The sequence below is a fragment of the Sander vitreus genome, chromosome 9, assembly GCF_031162955.1.
Source record: "Sander vitreus isolate 19-12246 chromosome 9, sanVit1, whole genome shotgun sequence".
Classification (NCBI taxonomy): domain Eukaryota; kingdom Metazoa; phylum Chordata; class Actinopteri; order Perciformes; family Percidae; genus Sander; species Sander vitreus.
Window position 1 is genome coordinate 23,451,963 of NC_135863.1, and position 7,519 is coordinate 23,459,481.

Consider the following 7,519-nt stretch of genomic DNA (forward strand, 5'->3'; position numbering starts at 1 on the left):
CAACCAATCACAGTGATTGTCCATTCATAGCTTAATAATCATAACTCGGCGTAGAAGGCCTGTCAAGTTTAGGATTTTTCCATGTGTTGAAGCAGCGTGAATGGGGTAAGAGTATGCAAGTAAGTCATATAGGAGTTTGAAGGTTAGGGTCTTTTATTTTAGCAAAAATGTAAGAGCAAAAATGTAAGGAATAAGTTAAACATTATGTTTGTTTGCTTTAACATAAGCTGAAATCATTAGCCTGTCCAGTTAACTAGCTTACTACCCACAGTAGCCTAATAACCAAGTGCTGCCACCAAGGCCAAGGAGAATTTATTTACATTATTTTGTAAGGTAATAGGTAACAGTAACAAAAATGTCCAATTCTTGACTAGCACATCTAGCCCCTTTTACACATACCGTAGATTACGCAAAAGCGTTACAATGAAAGTCCGCCATTAACCTTTCAGAGCCAAGCAAAGGCAGCATAATGCCGCCCCAGTGTGTGATTTCACATAGCGTGCCGGAATTCCGGAAGCAAAAGAGACATGGCGTATAACATGACAGCATTGGCGTGTACCGAACCTACAAACGGACAACTTTATGCATTACAGTACTGTAGCACAATTGTGCTATAATGCGAGCGAGTGGAAGAGAAGTTGGACTATTGCACGCCTTGTTTCTGTTATTAATAACTTTGGCTACTTGGAACGCTGCTTTGTCAGTTTTTGACCTGCCTGTGGGTCGACTCACGGATTGTACTGCATGTAGTGTTGCCATGCCGGATGTCCCTTTCACACAGATATTGGTTTGGCGCTGTTACAGCTCTGTGACTACCTCCGCTGCCGGCTTGAAGGCGCAAAAACTCTGTCCCTCCATTCTGTCTTCGTAACTTTCACACAGACGGCGAGGCGGCTTAAAGGCACAACAGTCCCACCTTAAAAAGGCTGTGTGCTACTGTGTAGTATTTCCCATGGTCTGGAAGCTGGTTCTGGATGCCATCAAAGTTTGTGCTAACGTTAGCTGCTCTGTCCTGCCCTTTGTTGGATTTGGGGAAGTTTTCCCAACAATACCCAAGATAGGGTTATGTTTGCAAGTCATCAGCCTTTTTGTCTTGTAACGTCAAGAAGACAAACTATTTCAAAATATGAACAAGTATATAAGCCAAACAAAACATAACTAAGGACTAACTACTTAGCTCTACACTGCAATTTAAGAATGATGCTGTTCATTACCATTTCTTCTACATGGATCATCATCTAGTGAGGATGCTAACGTTTTGCACGATATAATCTCTGTAGCAATCAAGTGCGTAATTAAGACCCCTGTCGCAGATTACTTGTTTTAAAATGGGTCAGCTGGGAACAATAAAAAGTCAGTCAAAGACAGCGTTTTAAACCAACTCCTGGAGGTAGCTTACTTATTAGCTAGCTTGTTAAAGCTGATAAAAATGGCGGTTGGCTAGAAATAAGAAGCCTGTTTTTGCCTACCTCTCTCTGAAATTGAAGGACCCGTTGTTTTACAAATTACTAAGAATTGTCGAGTGGTATGCCATTATCACTGCAAAACTGTACAGTATCTGCCGTGCAAGACCCGAAAGCTTGACAGGCTTAGCAACTGTAACCAAGGGGGGCAAGACTTAGTTAATGGTCAATTGTGACTTTTAAATGTATTCAGACTTTTGTTTATGATCATCGGGCTCAGTTCATGAGGTTATAGCGATTACCAGATGGCCCATTGACATCAGTATTTCTTTATTCCTGGCACAGTTAAGAGATCAAGAGTGTGATCAGAAATGGCAGCTCATCTCATCTGTAATTTGATGATGAAATAGATGGGAATGAAAGGAAGAAAGGGAGCATACCTGGGAGCGTAAAAAGCATGATGGTTGCTTCATGACCGCTCCTCTTGCCCTTAGTGTAACATTCAGGAAAAGAGTGTCCCTTTGTTATCGCCCCCCCTCTCCCTGGCAATTATCACAAACTCCACTTCCCCTGCCCTCCGGAGCCCAGAGAACTGAGCGGCCGGAGTGGGAGAATAGCTACATTTATAATTTTTTTCTTCTCTTTTCCATAGATTAATTTTCTAGGAAGTCCTGTCACTGCTGTACAGGAAAGCGGAGAGAGAGAGAGAGAGAGAGAGAGAGAGAGAGAGAGAGAGAGAGAGAGAGAGAGAGAGAGAGAGAGAGGAATAGAGTGTAAAAGGGGGGAGATGTGGGGTTGGAGAGATTGGAGCTACAGTGCACGAGCCTTCTCGCTTTCTCTCTTTTTTTCTTTTTTTTTTGACAGATCATTTTCCATGCAGGGGTATCAGGGGGTCTGGCCGATAATTGGCATGCAGATTGCAGCTGATGGCGTCCCGCAACAGAAGAAAAGAACTGGCTAGTTAGAATAATGAGCCGGGCTGCCTGATGGATGGGCGAGGGAGGAGGTCATACAAAATGTTTCAGACACAATTCCTAACCCCCCCTCCTCTTCCAACCGCACCCCTACCTGCACCCCCCATTTTTATTTTTCACAAAGCCCTGATATTTTTCATTATTTCCTCCTCTCTCTGCCCTTCTAGGGCAATGAAAGAGTCCCATCTTCCTCTTTCTTCCCCCCTCTTTCTTCTTTTCTTTTTTTCTTCCTCCTTGCCCAGCTGTGGACGATTTCCTTTTGCGGTGTGCAGAACTGTCTGCAAAAAGGTAGCGCACAGTGACAGTACAGTTTTGGGTACACAGAGCCTAAAAAAATGTCACAACTCATTAGGAGCCTGACACCCTTAAGAGACTCTAGTGTTTTAATTACAGTACAGGAGTTAATTACTGGCCTCTCAATGGATTTCTGTTTCTCACCCTCTGCTAGGAGAGTCCACGTTTGAAATACAGGAAGTAGGCCGTAATATAAAAAGACTCTGACATGCTCGCAAATGTAAGGAGTTTTGTTGAAAACTTTGTGTTGAAAATATGATTTGCAGGTGGGATGGATTTGAATCTATATTTATTTTACTTATTTGCTATTCTTATTGATGGCTATCATTTTGAAGTAAACCTTACTGCACTGGAAAGCGTTCATTATCAAAGGACACGTATCAGCCATAATAGACACTTAGACCAACTAGGGCTGGGTACCGAATTTAATACTTTTTAGGCAATGCCTCTGAAGGATCGAGTTTTTCGAAAAATGCCTCACCATTCAATACCTAAATTTCAATACCTACGGAGTAATTACACGTCGTAGAGACAGGCAGGAAAAACTCTACGTTACGCACAGAGACGGGGCTCGCGTAGTAGGAGCTGAAATAAATAAAAAGATTTGTGCCGTAATGTTGTAATTTCTTTTTGTTTTATAAAATTGGTATCGAAAAAAGTATCGTTTAGGAACCAGTATCGAAGTCACGGTATTGGTATCGGTACCGGTACCGGTATCGAACATTTTTGAACGATACCCAGCCCTATTTAGAACGCTGTTTTATATATAAAGCCACTGTAAACTACATATAATCTTTTATGTGTAGATAAAAACCACTGATTCAGATTTCAGGTTGACTTTTTACATATATCCTTTTCTGTTAGTATTAGATTTTAGGCCTCCCCCTTAGAAAGCATGTTATACCTCTCCTCCACCCTCGGGTTGCATTTTGTTGTGAATTCCTCTAATCCTTGCAGCTTTACAGGTAATTAACCCGGACTGTCGTTTTACCCTGCACATCACCGCGCTTTCGATCTACCTTCCAGGTCAGGTAGGTAAACAGAGGAATTATAATAGCCTGTAAGTGTTATTAAGTACCTCATTGTGCATGAGAGGATCAGGCACTTTTGCTTGTTTTGTTTGTTTTACTGACACATTTTGCTTTGTTTTTGTTTTGCTTTGTGTTGCTTTGTGATATTTACCTCACTGTTACCAAGTGTGGTAACAGTACAAGCATAGCAGGCCTATGTCAGAGTCTCATTGCATGTCATGCAACATAAGCTTGTGCCTTGTAATAAGTGGTGGGAAGTAAATCAGTAGTTTTACTCAATTACTGTACTAACGTAGAATTCATTTTTCATGCTGCTTTTTTTATACCTGTACTCTGCTAAATTTGAAATATAAATGTTGTACCTTTTACTTGACTACATTTTATTCGACAGTTACTTTGCAGATTAAGATTTTATTTAAAAATGTGTCTCAATATGTACCATATCGGCCTACTAATTGTCATAGTATACTGACAAATGACAACTTCAATCTGACAAATGACAATTTGTAGTAGTTAGTATACAAAAAAATCAACAGGGGAACCTGAGATGATGCAATACATACACCGATGGATGTCACTATAACGCAATACAAGTTGATTCAATACATCTTTATTTATCCCTAACCCAATTTTATGCCACCCAGGTCAAAACACACACACACACACACACACACACACACACACACACACACACACACACACACACACACACACACACACTTTGTGGCAAATGATGATGGTTGATCATCAGAAATGCGAGAGTTATGGGAATAATGAGCATTTCATCAACATCACTGACGCGTTGAACATGAGTAGCTCTGTTATTGCCGACGAACCCAAGAAAATAAAAAAGTTTGATTCTGGAAAGTACAAAAATCTTGTCAACGTTTGATCAAGTTCTGTGGTTGCGGCGGCTCTCTCAGCAGCTCTGCAAGCTTAATCTCACTTGCACCCTCATCAACACAACACAGAAGGGAACAAATTTACTGTTTCATCCTCATTCTTCCAGGCACGCTGAGGAGCTGTATACTGTACACAGCAGATCAAAGCCTTAATTGAAAAATAATTATAGGTACTTAATCATAGAAAGCACTGGGCTAATTGAAGTGAAAACAAGAAGGCAAACGCAGACCCTCAGAATCGTGGCAGAAAGAGGATATTGTAAAAGCTTCTTCTTCAATCCCCATTGTCTTCCAGATTAAATAGGAGAGGGCTATTAGCAGAGTTAATTGGCTCTCTAATTTAGATCTCGCCCCACTGAAAGCATAACGGATGCGAGCCTGTCGACCAATGATGTGTGCACTCTGTCACACTGTCCTGCTGGACTGTGATTGGTTAATTGCTTAGGGATTTTTGAAGTTTTCTCTCATTCTTCAAATGTAACAGATTTGTGGAGGGTGCATTCGTCTCCCTGGCTGCCCAGGTAGTGTTCATTGTTTGAAGTGGGTGAGAGAGTTGGAACTCGTGTGACTCATTTAGCACAACTAGATCACTTGGTCTGCCAATCTGGCTCACATTAAACCTGTATTTATTTTTTTATTTTTAACCATGTGTGTTCATTTCCTACCGATTTCTGTCATATGAACCCTTATGCACGGAAGGAAGTACTGAAATCCGGATTGTCCTCCTCCTGACCTGCTCATATTATGTAGAAGTTCCTGATGCCCTCAGAGAAACAGCACATTCACTCCAGGCCACGTTACGTGAAAGGACTTCTTATCACACTTCCAGCAAGTTTGCTCCCTGCTGCGGCAGCCGCCTGTGTTCTCTGCACTCACTCTGCCCTCTAGTGTCCACCAGGCAGATGTGCACTGATTACTGAATACAAATCCATTTAGACACCCAAAAGGTGCAAGAAAGTAAATTGGCCATTTTTTGTACCATTTCCCGAGACAGCCTTTCATCATTTCAGCATCTCTTTCTAGTGTTTTCTTATTGTAGTCTGAGTGGTAATGGAGCTCTTGACTGGAGTTCAAAATAGAAGTTGGTGTGGAAAATGTCTTTTAAAGTCTGTCACCCAAACTTATTTTTAACAAAGTCAGAGAAAATAACAGCAGATTATGCTACGCGCCTTGCTATATGACATACTGTTTGTGGGACTGAATCAGGGAGTACTCTCTATCACGTTTTAACCTCTTAATAACCTCTTTCCACTGAATTAGCTTGAAGCTGCCTTAATCAATCGTTAGCCATACTAGCAGCATGACTCTAGGTTGGTTGGTAGGTCTGTCGGTTGGTCGGTTCACCATCTTGGTCCAGGCCGAAATATCTCAACAACTACTAAATGGATTTCCATGAAATGTACAAACATTCATAGCCCAGAGGATGAATCCTAATTACTTTGGCGATCCTCTGACTTTTCTTCTTGCGCCACCTTGAGGCTAGTTTTGCATTGCCAGATCAACCTCCACAGCGCTGTGGAGTAAGGTCTGGCTACACCACAGATACATTCTGGGATAAGAGAAAAAAAAAAAACGCTATGGGTTGTTTGCATTTTTTTAAACCAATCACAATCGTTTTGGGGCGGGGCTAAGCTCCGGACGCAGCAATGGTGGCTCTGCAACATAGTCTCGGGAAGGAACTTGTTTTGGTGGAACATTTGCACCCCGCAAAAGAAAACGGCACATAAAATATTAAATTAAGTTAACTGTTCACACAATACAGTAACATGAGCTATTTATATAAGCTGGATACATGGTTAAACGTAATTTGCTTTTACCAGTGTATCCCTGTGTGTTTTTCGTCCATAACAATCCCACCAATCGGTCCCAAAACATTCCAGTTAGAGAGTAAATGCCATAAACATATTCTTTGTAAATCTTTACAGTAATTCTCCCAAAAGAACCAAGCAGGCCTGCCTTGTTGCACGGTCCAAATTTTCTTTAAGACTTTAAGACTATTTTCAGCGTGTAGCTTTGCTCTCTTAACAACCGTTGCATGGATGGCCGATGTGGTTCATAAAATAACATTCTAATAATAGCTTGTCACTCAGCAGTGCTCGTACTTTAGTTCGCTAGCAGTCATGCTAGCACAGCTATACCAAAATAAAGTAAAAAGGAGAATTAATAGTGGTCTTATACATTCATCAGGTGGACACAAACACAACTCCAAAAGGTCTGCTTGACTTTTAAATAGGCAGCTGTTTGCTAGCACGTTTGCCATATCGTTTTTATAAGATAATAATTTGTCAATGTTTTTTTGTTTTTTTACAGCTTGTTGGGCTGCCCTCAGAGATGTTCACAAGTCATTTTTTTGCAAGTCCAAGTCAAGTCTCAAGTCTTTTGCCATCTGATCTGTCCCTAACACTGTATTGTTAAATCTTATGAATTCAAAGCATCTCTTGTAGCTACCATCCATACAGTACAGTATCAAAATCAGTTGTAGGATAACTTGATGGGGTCTACTTAACACATCCCTCTAGACCTCGGACCTGGTGAAATATTAACCTAAGTCTGTCACATCATATGGATACTATGGAACTATAAAGATACAGTGTGCCTGTTCCCAGCATTAGCACAACACTTTGCGATGGTTAGCTTGTTACCTGTGATTATATATGCTAAATGTAACGTCTTTTTCACTCAAAAAAACGTTGCATTAATCAGGTGATTTAGTTTGTCTTTGCAGCGAACATAAAACACTGACTACTGTAGCTTCACTACCCATGGAAAAGAATGTGCATCACTGTGTCAGCGGCAGCTGCCGCCTACGGTACTTTTCTACACACGGGAGAGCCTCACTTCCCATAACAACCCCCCAACCCGTCGGACTAACGTTACGTCACATGACCACCTGTCTTAAAGGGGAAGGGTCGGCC